Raw genomic sequence first — 14,008 nt, 5'->3', positions numbered from 1 at the left:
GCGCCCCTCCCCCACTGCGCCCGCACCTGTCCGCCCCGCGCGGCCCCTCCCCGCGGCCCCGCGCGCGTCCCCGTCCCCGCGGCCCCACGCGCGGCCCCTCGCCGTGTCCCCCGCGTGTCCCCCGGCCGCCCCGCGCCGGCGGAACTGTGGGAGCGCCGCGCACAGGAAGTGGCGGCGCGGCGAGGGCGGAGGGCGGCGGGCGGGCGGGGCCGGCGGGCCGGCGGGATGGGGGCCGGGGGCGGCGGGCGCCGCACTCGCTGAGGCCCGACGCAGGCCCGGCCGGGCCCAGGCGGACGCGCAGCGGCGCAGCGGGGCCGCCCGGCCGCCGGGGACGCCGCGCGACCGACGAGCAGGTGGCAGCGGCTGCAGGTGAGCGGCAGGCCCCGCCCGAGCCGGCAGCCCCCCGGCGCCCGCGGTCGCCCCTTCCCCGCCGCCCGAGGTCGCCCCCTCCCCGCCGCGGGCCGGCTGCGCTGCGGGAGTCGCGGGCCGGAGCGAGGCTGCCGGAGGGTCGGTCCCGGGCGCAGGGCCTCCCCGGCGGCCTGGTCCAGCCCGGGGCCGGGCCCCGTCCAGCCCGCCCGCCGCCCGCAGCCCGGTGGCGCCCGCGGGAGGCCGGGGAGGCCCAGGAGCCGCAGGGCCGGGTTGGGGGCGACTGAGCTGCCGGTGGGGGCGCCCCGTCTCCTCTCTCCAGGACTTTGCCGGGGACCCCTCTGCGCTCCACCCCATGCTGCGACGCGGGCCGCCTGGTTTCGGGGCGCTGGGGACCCGGGACCCCGGGGGCACCGAGGCCTGGGGCGAGTTTCACTTTTGCGGGCTCAGCCGCGGGGTGGGGGGGCTGCGGTGGGACTGCGGGCGCGCTGGCTCCGCTCCGCCTGGCCGGGACGGAGGGACTGTGAATTTCCACTGTGGTCAGGTGACGGGTCATCCCGATCAAAGGGCCGTTCGCAGGAAAATGCCTCCCCGGGCCTCAGGAAAATGCCTCCCGGGGCCTCGGGGTGCCAGAACCGCCGATCCCTGGGACTTAGGAAAGGAGGATCATTAGTACTTGAAGCTACGGTGAAAAATCGTAGGGCTCTTTTTAACTTCCAGAGAAGTTTAGTGAAATAGGGAAAAAAAATGCCTTCATAAATGGCTTTCCAGGCCTTTTATTTTTTTTAAAGCACAATATTAAAAGTCTTGTGTAAGAGAAAAAACAGTCGGGTTCTTTTTCCTGGGAAATATCATGGTGTCACAAGAAGGAAAAGGTGGGCTGCTGGCCTAGAGGCGGACTAGGACACTCCGTGGCCCCCCCATTCGAACCCGGGACACCATCCCAGGAGCCAAAGCCCGGGTGCTGCGTGGGAGTGGGGTGGGCCCGTGTCATGAAAGGGACACCTGGAGCTTTCCACGGCGTTTTAGGTGGCAGCTGAGCAGGCCCGTCATCCTCCCTGGGGCTCCTGGGATTCGGCCCTTCTCCAGTTTGATCCTTCCCCACTGCCCCCTCCCCCTTTCTAGCCATGACTTCTCTGCACAGTTGCAGATTAGCGTGTTACAACTCCGGGCTGTATCCATTCCTCCTCACTCGGAGGAGTCCCGTTGGCTACATTGTTTCAAAAGCGCTGCATGCCACAGCCTTCAGTGAACCGGCCCCTCTTGGCCTTGGAGGGTGCAGGTGCCTTCTGTGCTCCGTGGGAGCCTGCCGTCCCCTCCGCCTGTGTGGCCCTACCTGGCTGCAGCTGCCAGGAGGTTGGGCTGCCAGCGAGGACAGGCTTAAAACCGCGAGGGCGGTAGCATGGTGAAGGAAGATGCTGGAAGTGCCAGGAGTATGGGTTCTGGAGTCGGCCCGGGGCGTGTGCTGCCCCGCCCCAGGCTGGCCCGCGCTTTGGGCGAGGCGGCCTCTGGTGAGGTGACGCCCCGTGCCTGTCCCTACCCACGTCTGTGCGCCTGGGCTGGGGAAATGCACTCAGAGTTACTGCTTTACTTTGCAAGTTGGAAGCAGATCGTCCACGGGAGGGATCAGTTCCATGATGTCTCCTCCTGCTCGCGATGCTGGTTGGCTGTGGGCGCTCACACAGGCATCGGCTGTTTAGACGCGCCAACACGCGGCCTCCGGTCTGCCCTTCGCCCTCGCAAACCAGCGCGGCCCGAGAGTGCAGAGGTTAGTGACCAGCTGAAGGTTATGCCCCAAACGGCACAGGGGCATTTACGCCGAGATCCCAGGGGCGCCAGCCTTCCCAGACCGGCCAGCGTGCCAGAGGCCAGCGTGCCAGAGCCCGTACATTATCTCTGGCCAAGGCCAAGGTAGGTGGGAAACCTCGGAATTCTTATCAGCAGGGAGAAGGAAAGCAGAAGTTGTGTTGGAGAAGAGCCAGTTTGCTGGTTTGGGGGGAGGGGTGTCAGTAACTCATCCAGGCACACTTACCTGACCAGGTAGCTCTGGTTGACTTGTGCAGTCGCTCGCCCCTCCCTTGACTCTTAGCCCTACTTGGCCTTGCAGGGCAGCCCTGCCCCCCCTCCCAGCCCCACCGTGGGAACCATACCTGGCAAACTCTTTGGCTTCTGCCCTTCTTTTCTTCCCTCTCTGGCCTCGGTAAAAATGTGACAATTTTACGGTCGCACGTTGTGGCTAGCTGATATTTATAGAGCAAAGGTTGGGATGCGATTGGCTACATTCGCCGTTTCCTTTCTAATGACTCGTTTATGTGAGATCTTTAGCTTCTCGGTCTTCTCATTGAGAAATTTATGATGCCGTAAGGTCGGGCTGAATTTTGTAAAAGAGTTGCTCAGAAATTTAGTACGATTTTACTTTTGGTTAACCAAAGAATGTTTGGGGTTTTTTTAAATGAGTTATTTCAAATTGTAAAATGAAATGAAGTATGCCTTGGTCTGTCCTTCCTAAAACCGCTTCATAATAACGTTTAAGATTAATTCCAAGTTACTAATTTCAAAAGGCTGCGTTTTAGGCAAATGTATTAGCGGTTCATCTTCTGCTAGTCTTTCATTTACCGGTAGTTATTTAGAATAACTCACCGTATTCTGATTATCGCTGTCAAGCAAAGCACAGGGGACGACACACCGTGTTGGGTTTCGAGGTGGAGAGGCAGAGGTGACAGTGGAGGTTGGTGTCAGTTCTCACCGCGGGGCTGCCTTTGTACCTGGCCATCAGAGGACGGGGATTCTGGGGTTTAATTGGCCACATTTCCCCCCAAGCATAGATAGAAGGAGTGCAGAAAGGATACATTTTAGATGTTAGTGGTAGTGAATTGAGAGCAACATGATGTCCAGGGAGCTGTTGTCACTTCGGACCAAAACTGAAGCTGGGTGCTCGTGGCGGGACAGTGTGCCAGCAGCCCAAGGGCCCGCCCCCAGGTGACTGGGGAGGCCATGCGTCATTGATGGGGATGGTCCCGATTCCTGTCGGAGAGCCGTGGGGAGTGAGATCCGTGATGAGTAGCCACAGTGATGAGCCATGAAATGAGCCGCAGTAGCAGGCGCCATGGGGAGATCCCTTTGCCAGCCCCGCCCGTCCGCCCTCCTGCTTCTTGCCGGACACGGGGTCTTGCCTGTCCCCCACATCCTGTTTACTGACCGGGACATTTTATAAGCATGCGCCGACGTTAAATTCGTGCCCTGCTCTATAATTTGTGCTTTACTTATTATGCTGTAAAGACTACGACAGCTGCCCCTCCCCCCGCCGCCATGGAGGAGAGCGCCTTGCCCCGTCACGCAGGCCTGGGAGGACACGGATGTGGGAGCCGCCGGGGAGCGTGGCCGGGCGCCCCGCCGGGCAAATCCAGGTTTCAGACAAAGGTCTGATTGAATCCAGAGGCATCATTCTTTCTGTCAAGCTACCTGGATGCTCAGGAAACTCAGTATATGAAAGTCTACATTTCTTTCTTTCTTTCTTTCTTTCTTTTTTTTTTTGAGACAGAGACTCACTCTGTTGTCCAGGCTAGAGAGTGCTGTGGCGTCAGCCTAGCTCACAGCAACTTCAGACTCCTGGGTTCAAGCAATCCTGCCTCAGCCTCCCGAGTAGCTGGGACTACAGGCATGCGCCATCATGCCTGGCTAATTTTTTCTATATGTTTTTAGTTGTCCAATTAATTTCTTTCTATTTTTAGTAGAGACGGGGTCTCACTCTTACTCAGGCTGGTTTTGAACTCCTGACCTTGAGCGACCCGCCCGCCTCGGCCTCCCCAGAGTGCTAGGATCACAGGCGTGAGCCACCGCGCCTGGCTGAGAATCTACATTTCTAAACAGAAACTAAGTCGCTGGCCTCACACACATGCTCACTGTAAAACTTCTCCCCGGCCGCACGGGACTCGGGCTGTGAACTCCCCTGCGGCGGTAGGACAGACAGATACACGCCACATCTGACGGGCAGCCAGGAAGAAAACAAATTCGGTTTATGTAAATTCGGGTTTTCATGGCGCGTTGTTGGGAGGACAGCGAAGCGCTGTGTATCGACTTTTAATATGCGGAATGTGCTGATGGTGGGGGTGAGCGCCTCGTGGATTGATTTCTGGTTTAGGCCGTTGTCCTCGTCTAATTGCAGTGATTGATTGCACGAACAAATGTGCCTTTTATGGGGGAGACACATCCTCACGTCCGTCCAGAAATTAATTGGTATGCCTTGCGAGATACGGTATAATATAGCGATGATTTTTGCCAAAATAAGACAGAAGTCCGATGGTTAAATGCAGACCGCATGGGCTTGGGTTGATGCGGAGGAGGAAGGGTGAGCAGGAGGGGCTCAGACCTGGGGGCGGGTCTGACACCTGTGGGGGGGCAGAGGCCTCAGACCCGCCCAGTGCCAGCCCTGGGCTGGCATCCACCCAGAGGGGCCTGCCGAGTGGACCGCCCCGGAGTCCTGAAGGCTCCTGGAGGTGGAGGCCGTCAGCTCACCTGCCGGCTCACCCGCCACCCGAAGCCCGCTGTCTCTGGCAGGGAGGCCTGAGCAGCCGAGCTCCGCGCCGGCCTTAGACACAAAGTTGAGTGACTTTCGGTAATCCACAAAAACAGAAGCACGCAGGAAAAGCAATCGAGACCGTTACTCACCTCACGGTACGGGCGACATTTGGGACTAGTTTTAGGAAAAGCCCGTGGTCACAGAAGCCTCCCCAGGCCACGGCCCGGGCCCCTGTGCCGTGGGGGGCGAGCTGGCGCACGGGCGGGAGGAGCCGGCAATTTCCAAGTGGATGCGGAGATCAGAGCGCACACGTTTCTCTTTCTTTATTTTGATTTTGGAGAGCACACGTATTTTAGTGCACAGAGGTTATTTTCAGTTTTCTAAATCAGGAAGCGTACTACTGTAACTTAAGTTCTAGAACGTTTGCTGGAAAATATGTTTGTGGCTGCAGTTCAGTTCTAGCTCCAGGCTAGCATGGTATTTCCTGGAGTCCCAACTGCTTTGTACCTTTTACTGCTTCTCTTTAAGTTTTCTTCCTGAGTTATCGAATAGCAAATGTTTTTTATTGGTGAACAAAGCTATGCGTGCAAATTGTAAACACAGATTCCCAGTAGGGGCGGGGAAGTGAAAATGCAGATGTGAGACCAGGGAGGGGAGGGGAGGCCAGGAGGGGAGGCCGTGCCTCTTCCCCAGGGCTGCTCTCTAGGGGCGGAGCAGGGCCGAGGTGCAGGACCAGAGTCACTAGCTCTTTGGTCTTCCGAGAGAAGACAGAAACCCGGATTTTCATTTGCAGTTTATTTGTTTTTAACAAATCGCACATGCCAAACTGAAAATGTTGCCTGAATTCAGCCATGGGCCATTATTTTTACAACCCCTGGTCTACAATATTTGTTTATTTCTTGAAATAAAGTAACCAAGCTGATTAATTGAGGACAAAATAGGCATCTGCAAAATGCATGCAAGGGGAGCCAATAAACGAACAGCAAAAACTCAGGAATTTACGTGCAGACATAAACCAAAAGAGTCGTCCGTGCTGTCTGAGGCGGGACAGGAAAGGAGGCAGTAGTACCAAGAGAACAGGCTGTCGGTGGGGAAACGGAGTAGCTCTGTCTGTCGCTAAGTGCCTGTAGGAGACCCCGATGAGCTCTATGTGAAGATAAAGTCTGCAGAAAATAGCCTTGTTCTCGGGATGGGTGCGTGCACTTAGCAGGGGCACTCCCGTCTTCATCCGTGCCCACTGGAGGTCCGTGTCCTGTGCCTGGACACTCCTGTGTGGGGCCCCCTGGTATCCTGGGGACGGACCTCAGGGAGGCCTGTTTCCCAGAACAGCACCACGTCACAGCCGCCAACGCGTGTAAGGCTGGTCCACGTACTCCGGGGCACTTGGTACGGTCGTGAGTTTTTGCAAAGAGAGTGGATGCACAGTGTGGTCCAGCCGTGGCCCGGTGTGCACTTGCCCGCCTGATGGAGTTGAGCCTCTCCGTGTCTCATGACCCCGTGTGTTTTGTCCTCAGTGAAATTCTTGTTCGTGTCCTTCCTCCATTTTCCTGTTGGATTCTGCCTTTTTCATCTACATTGTTTTATGTATGTTATACCTTTTGTCGTATGTTCAGGATATTAATCGTTTGTTGTAATGTGTGCGTCAGACACTTTTTCCAGTTAGGTCTCTTTATTTTCTTTTGTGAACAGATACTTTTTAACTTAATGTATAATTTATCCTCTCTTTTCTGGGTAGTGCCCTTTGAGCGTTGCTTTAGGAAGTCCTTGCCGAGCCTTGGGTCACAGATGCGTTCTGCATTTTCTTGCAGAAGTTTCAAGTTTGCCTTCACCACCTAGGTCCTTCACCCCGCCAGAGCCGGCTCTGCACAGGGCACCCCAAGTGTCTTCTGCGAAGCCCGACGACCGTCCCCGCGCCGTCTCCCTCTCTGAGTTTGTCCCCAGGGGCCCGCATCATTTTTGTTGCTTTTGTAAATGGTGTTTTTAAAATTTATTTGTGAAATTTCTGACTCCCGGCTGGTGTCACAAAGAAATGCAGTTGACTTTTGGGCAGCGCTTTAATGTGGCCAGTCACCCGCCGCGTCTTATAACGTGCTTGTAGGTCTTGGGGATTTTCTACATGGACATTCGTGGTGACGGCTTTGTTTCTTCCTTACACCTTCAGTATTGGCATTCTCCTTCCCGGTTCGCTGCCTGGGCCGGGGCCTCCTGCACGGTGTTGATGGAGGCACGGCAGGGTTGTCCTTGTCCTGGTCTCAGTTTCAGGGACGTGTCCCTGATGTCCCCCTCTCTGCTGTTGGTACAAGCTGGCTGCCTGGTCCTGAATCTTCCCGCTGCCACAGGGGGAGGCCATGGGTGGGAAATGCAGACAGAGCGAAACAAAAATAAGCCGATAAAAGCGTGATTTACCTCCGTGAGTCGTCGGGGAGAGGCCGACCTGGAGCGCAGTGGGCAGCGGCCGCCCGCCCGGGGCCGGGTGTTGGCGCAGTGCGGGGGCAGCGGCCTCGGGCACCGCGGCGGCCTCACCGCGAGGCGCCTGCTCCCCGGAGGCGGCACCGTTTGTCAGAGTGAAACCCCGGGCGTTTCTGAACGCCGTCTCCGGAGAAAACGACAGAGCAGCTCGTGGCGCGGCCGCGGGATGGAGAGAAGAGTGAGGCGCGACTACAGGCGGCCGAAAGCGACTCTCAGGGTCTGACGCTGAGCACACGGGGCGCCCGCGCGGCCTGAGCGTGTCTGTGGGCGTGCGCGCTGGGAGGGAGGCCCCGGAGGACGCACTCGGGGCCACCGGCCGCCGGCCGCGCCGCGTTCCTTGATGCGGGTGTGGGCTCCGTGGGCGTGTGGCGTGTGGAGGTCTGAGCTGCGCGGGGACGAGTGTCCCCTCCACCTGCATGGCGCCCAGCGGCAGGTTCCCAGACAGGGCTGGGGAGCGCTGCGGTGCGGGAGACAGGCAGGGGGTCCCCCCAGGCATCCTGCCGTGTCTCCCCAAAATAAGACAGGGTCATATACTCATTTTTCCTCAAGAAGACACCTAGGGCTTATTTTCAGGGGACGTGTTATTTTGTTTAAGTACGGTACAACCGTCTACATTTATTCAAATAGAGTTAAGTCGTCTTCTTCTGGAACATCGTCCTTACTCTCCAAACCCCGAACTCCATCCTGAATCTCTTGCGACTCTGTTTCCCTTAGAACCATCGGCCCCGATCTCTCCTGTCGAGCACTAGAGCTCTCACGGGGCGGGTGAGAAGGGCTGCCCGTCTTCTTTCCCGCTCCGCGACGACATGCACGGGTTGTGCAGATGCGCTGCGCAGCCACGCCCGTCACTGGGGCTTATTTTTGGGGTGGGGCTTCTATTACGCAACCGCTTAGAAATCTTGCTAGGGCTTGTTTTACGGGCAGGTCTTATTTTTGGGGAAACACTGCAGAAGCCAAATGTGCACAAGCAGAAGCCAAAGTGCACACACCGGCGGCAGCGCGGCGGTTGTCCCTACTGCTGGCTCGGGAAGCTGTGCCGCCCTTGCAGGAAAGCTGGCTGAGAGGGACAGGAGCCTCCCTGTGACCCCGGGGACCCTGGCCCAGCAGGGCACAGCGAGCTGGCTGGGCACGAAGGACAGACAGGCAGGTGGCCTTTGCACTTCCCCAGCAATCCCCGACCCCAGCCTCAGCCGAAAGAGTCCCTGGGAAGAAGGGGTGGCCACAGACTAGCATCCAGCCGGGCTGTCCTTGCAGGGCCTGGGCTCCGACCTCGGGACCACCCAGACCTCGGGACGTTGCTTGTACCCGTGGCTCTGGGACAGCGCCTGGACGCCCGAGGGGCGTGGGGGTTGGGCAAAGTGCCGCCCGAGGGTCCCGGACATGGGGGGAAGGTGGGCGGGCGGGCGCTATCCGGAGGGCGCACCTGGGTGAGCCGAGCCATGTTGCACGCGGGCGCAGCGGGGGCCTGCCGCCTGGTGCAGGCGTGTGGGCGGGTCTCCCGGCAGCGGTGACCTTCGCAGCACTGTTGACTAGGGCTGGGCGCGGGAGGGCAGAGAGCGTGGCGCTCCTGGGAACCGGCGGTCGGACCTCCCAAGTCCGAGAGCTCTGCCCGGGGGCTCTGGGGGGGCAGGGGCACCTCGTGGTGACATGGTGGCCTCTGAAGGGCCGTGTGGTTCAGCGTTGGCCGAGGCCAAGGTCCTGGGCACAGGGCACTGCTCGACGCCCCAGGAGGTGCCCACGGCGCAGAGCAGGACACACCCTCGTCGGGAGGCGGCGTCCTGCGCCTCGTGGCGGCTCCCAGGGAACGCGGCCAGGCAGGACGCAGGGCTTGCAGCGCCGGGGGAAGGACGTCTTCTGATCTCCTGTGCCGCAGCCCTGACCTGCTGCACGGAGACTCGGGAATCTAGCGGCCCTTCTGCCAGGCGTGGGATGGGAGCAGGGAGGGACCAGCACTGTGTTCCCTGTTCAAAACCATGGAATTACCAAAAAGAGAAGGCTTACTTTTCTGTAGATGCCTCTTCTCAGGTTAAAAATGTTCTCGTTTCCAAGAATGTTTTTTTTTTTTTTTTCTTAAACACAGTCTCACTCTGTTGCCCAGGCTAGAGTGAGTGCCGTGACGTCAGCCTAGCTCACAGCAACCTCCAACTCCTGGGCTCAAGCAATCCTCCTGCCTCAGCCTCCCGAGTAGCTGGGACTACAGGCATGCGCCTCCGTGCCCAGCTAATTTTTTCTATATATTTTTAGTTGGCCAATTAATTTCTTTCTATTTATAGTAGAGACGGGGTCTCGCTCTTGCTCAGGCTGGTTTTGAACTCCTGACCTTGAGGGATCCTCCTGCCTCGGCATCCCAGAGTCCTAGGGTGACAGGCGTGAGCCACCGCGCCCGGCCAAGAATGTTTTACTTCTCGTTGAGCTTTATCAGAACTTTCTGCATGTGTTGAGAGGATCATAGGATTTTTTTCTCCTTTTATCTGTTAATTTGGTGATTCACATGAGTAGATCTCTTTTTCTGGGAATTATCATATCAAGGCTGTGATATATTATTTGTTTGTTACAGTATTATAATTGGTTTATTATTATTTTGTTCAGAACTTTTTGCATGTATGTTCAGAATCAAGTTGCTGTGTGCAAATTCAAGTTTTGCTTTCTGTAGCTTTGTGGACCCCCCCCCCCAAATATCTTTGATCAAGAGTTGGTGGAATCCACAGATGTGGCCCCGTGGACAGGAGGATGGCCGTGCTGCTTGCACCTGTGCTGGGCCTTCTCACCCGTGCTCCCAGCCTCGCAAACCCTCGTTCGTGTTTTTTACCTTGTCGTCTTTCTGCACTGCATTCTGGGTTATTTCTTCTGGTCTGTGTTCCAGTTTATCAATTTTATCTTCATCTCTTTCTGATCTGCTATTTAACCTGTTTCTTACTATTTTCATTTTAATGATTATATTTTTCTCTCCTAAAAGTTCTCTGGTTTTTTTTTTTTTTTTTTTTCAAATTCTGTCTCTTCTCTTTTGTTGTGTTGTTTTTCTTGCATATATTTTGATTCCCTCTTTTTCTCTAAACAGACTTAGATTTTCTTTGAAACAGAGTCTCACTCTGTTGCCCGGGCTAGAGTGAGAGCCGTGGCGTCAGCCTAGCTCACAGCAACCTCCAACTCCTGGGCTCAAGAGATCCTCCTGCCTCAGCCTCCTGAGTAGCTGGGACTACAGGCGTGCACCACTGTGCCCAGCTAATTTTTTCTATATATTTTTAGTTGGCCAATTAATTTCTTTCTATTCTTTTTAGTAGAGATGGGGTCTCGCTTTTGCTCAGGCTGATCTCGAACTCCTGACCTTAAGCGATCCTCCCGCCTCGGCCTCCCAGAGTGCTGGGATTACAGGCGTGAGCCCCCGCGCCGGCCTTCTGAGACTGTTCTTGAGGAACCAGGTGGGGTGGCACGGGGCCGAGGACCCGGCCTTGCATCACAGCTTCCCGGGGCATTTCTGGAGCGCCGGGGGGCCGCCCCGGACGGCGGGTCCTCCCTCAGCCGGCACCAGCCCTCCGCCTCCACAGAGCCGGCGTCCGGCCACGGCGTCCCGTCAGCGCCGCGTCCCTGCGCCAGCCGTTGGTTTCCTTGCTGCCGAGTCGTGTCACCGCGCAGCAGACCCGAGGGCAGCGTCGGAGAGGGGCGGCTCGCCGGCCGGGGCACACGCGGTGTGCGGTGTGGGCACGACTGTCGCAGGGACCGGACGCCCGGACGCGGCTGCTGGGCGGGCGGGCTGCCCTTGTCTGCCCTCAGGCACGTGCGGAGGCTGAGGAAGGGCCTCCGGGTGCCCGTCCGGCTCGAAGAGTCCGGTTCCAGAGCGTCAGGGAGACAGGCCTTGCTGCCGGGGCGCCCGGGTGCTCGGGGCCGGCGCTGCCTCCTCAGTGACGCCGCGCTGGTGGGAGTGCGGGACCCATCGGGGCCTGTGGCCTTTTGAAAAAATAAACTTCAGGCCGGGCCCAGTGGCTTGTGCCTGTAATCCTAGCACTCTGGGAGGCCGAGGCAGGAGGATTGCTCGAGGTCAGGAGTTTGAGACCAGCCTGACCAAGAGTGAGACCCGTCTCTACTATAAATAGAAAGAAATTAATTGGCCAACCAATGTATATAGAAAAAATTAGCTGGGCATGGTGGCTCATGCCTGTAGTCCCAGCTACTCGGGAGGCTGAGGCAGGAGGATCGCTTGAGCCCAGGAGTTGGAGGTTGCTGTGAGCTAGGCTGACGCCACGGCACTCTAGCCTGGGCAACACAGCGAGACTGTCTCAAAAAAAAAAAAACCAAACAAGATTTCTGTCTCTGCTTATGATTGCCAGGCTCTTAGATCGGCTGATCTGCAGAGGAAAAGGCCTCCCGTTGGGTGGCTGCGTGGCCCAGGCCCAGCCGTGGGGTGCGGGGAGTGGGCGGGGCACTGGTGGGAGGCGTTCTGCGCGGGGCGGGGTGAGCAGGTGTTTGGGGGGAGAGGGCTGCTGGGTCGGAGCCCGGCTACAGGAGAGGGGCCTTGCAGGCCGGGGCAGGGTCCGTGGCGTGTGTCCAGGCTGGGCTGCAGGAGCAGACGCGGGGGGGGGGGTGGCAGGACTGGGAGCTGGCTGTCAGGGGCGTGTTGTTACGGCGTGCACTGTGACATGTGGTGTGATAGCGTCGGCGTCTGCCCCTCTGCGGCCAGCGCGGCCCTCCGGCGGTGGGCCGGTTAGATGCACCTGCAGCACGGGCACTGTGCGAGGCCTGGCCCAGTTTCCCAGACGCGTCTCCGCGGGAGCGCTGGGCTGGGGAGAGACTGTTCTGGGTCAGGGGAGCAGGCGCGGCTGCAGCCGGCGGGACCCGCCCACCGCCCCGGGTGGAGGCAGCTTGGCCGCCGGGCCTCCCTGCACAGAGAAGACTGCGAGCCACCCTGTTCCCGGTCACGGATGCTCGAGAAGCGACCTCGGGTGCGCCAGCCTCCATTAGAGCTGGTTTGCAGACCGGCCGCGCGCAGCTGCGGGCAGCGGGCCGTGGAACGCCGGCCGGCTGTGAGGCCGCGCGGGGCGCCGATGTTCTCGTGAGCCGCTTCGCCGTGGCTGTGCGGGAGGGCGCGCCGCGGGCGGGCAGACTCGGCGCGAGGTTGAGGGGTGCGGCGAGTGGTGGCTGGAGTGGCTCCCCCGTGGTTCAGGCCAGTTCCCTCAGGAGCTGTCGGCGGGGCCCGCGGTGGGCTGGGCCGGCGTGTGCTGCGGTCGGAGGCGAGTTCAGTGAATGGGGAAAGGACGTTGACGTGTGGTGGTCGTTTCCCCGAGCACCTGCTGCCCAGGTGGCTGCGTGTCGCTGGGTCCCACGCGCATCTGCCCGGGCCCGGCAGGTGCGTTCACGCGTGTGCCTTTGCTTTCAGGCGGCCAAGGCGGAACCCTGAGGAGGCCTGTTCCCACTGCCCCTGCTGCCCCGAGCCTCAGAAAGTCAGGAGGGCGAGGCCACCCGCATTGGTGCTGTGTGCGTGTCTGCCTGCGTGTTCGCTCACGTGTGAGCCGGCGGCATGGGCCCGGCCTTGCCAGCAGACGTGGACGCCGCTGGTCTCCCGCCCAGCAGGCGAGGACACCTGTGGGGCCCGAGTGCGGGGCCCCGGTGGCCTTGATGCCTTCGGATCTCTTTTCTTAAGGGGGCAGCAGCAACGAGCCCACTGTGCCTTCACGTGCAGGTAACAGTTTTTGTGAAGAAGAATTACGTCTTCCAGGGTTGCTGAGGACAGTGGCGCTGTTCTGTGTCTTTGCAAGTGTGTGGCGACTGGCCTTAGGGGACGCGGCTGACGGGACGCTTCTGCACTGAGGCTCGCGCCGCCCTGTCGTGATTGGGGGGGGGGGGAGACAGTGAGGCCGCCGCGGACTCGTTCTCGTGAGACGGGCTCTCAGACCCTGGGCGGGCGTGGGCCACGTCCTCATACCACGGCTGCTGGAGAACGGGCTTAGACAGGTTCCCTTCTCCCTCCTGCACCCTCTCTCATTGTGAGTTTTTTTTTTTTTTTTTCCTTTGAGACAGAGTCTCACTCTGTTGCCCAGGCTAGACTGAGTGCCGTGGCGTCAGCCTAGCTCACAGCAACCTCAATCTCCTGGGCTCAAGCGATCCTCCTGCCTCAGCCTCCCGAGTAGCTGGGACTACAGGCATGCGCCACCATGCCCGGCTAATTTTATATATATATATTTTAGTTGGCCAATTAATTTCTTTCTGTTTATAGTAGAGACGGGGTCTCGCTCTTGCTCAGGCTGGTTTTGAACTCCTGACCTTGAGCAATCCGCCCGCCTCGGCCTCCCAGAGTGCTGGGATTACAGGCGTGAGCCACGGCGCCCTCTCTCATTGTGAGTTCTACGTCACACTTGTCTCACTAAAGGCGTCTGGAAGTTTTTCTTCTTTGTCTATGCTCTGGAGAAGTTTAAATCATGTTAACATAGTCTGTTCTTATATTATTGGCAGAATTCTCTTGTGAAGTCCTCTGTCCTTGGTGTCCCTTTCCAGAGCTAACTATCACAAAACACTCTGACAAGTTCTTTTAATTCTGTAAAATAGACCTCTCAATTCTATAAAAATCTATAAGAAGTCTATAAAAATCTCCAGAAATAATTCTGTTTAGACTCTGTCTTTTCTGTGGGTCTCATTTTAAAATGATTTTTCTCCTAGAAAGTT

At 58.2% G+C, this 14,008-nt stretch overlaps 1 protein-coding gene across 2 annotated transcripts in view; it reads left to right on the top strand.

The window, feature by feature from the left end:
- The first annotated feature begins 218 nt into the window (after positions 1 to 218).
- Positions 219 to 14,008, top strand: part of AGPAT3 (1-acylglycerol-3-phosphate O-acyltransferase 3) — a 67,975-nt gene continuing 54,185 nt past the window's right edge. Inside the window, exon 1 of one of the 2 annotated variants that reach the window (XM_012779077.2) lies at positions 219 to 369. The gene's annotated coding sequence lies outside the window, so the exon portion shown is untranslated. Of the gene's footprint in view, positions 370 to 2,257; positions 2,278 to 14,008 lie in introns of those variants that run through there. The other variant, XM_012779078.3, reaches the window with a different exon arrangement.

The sequence above is a fragment of the Microcebus murinus genome, chromosome 1 (genome assembly GCF_040939455.1).
Source record: "Microcebus murinus isolate Inina chromosome 1, M.murinus_Inina_mat1.0, whole genome shotgun sequence".
In the NCBI taxonomy this organism is placed as follows: Eukaryota; Metazoa; Chordata; class Mammalia; order Primates; family Cheirogaleidae; genus Microcebus; species Microcebus murinus.
The sequence above is the reverse complement of the archived record's forward strand: the minus strand, read 5'-3'. Positions and strand labels throughout refer to the sequence as shown.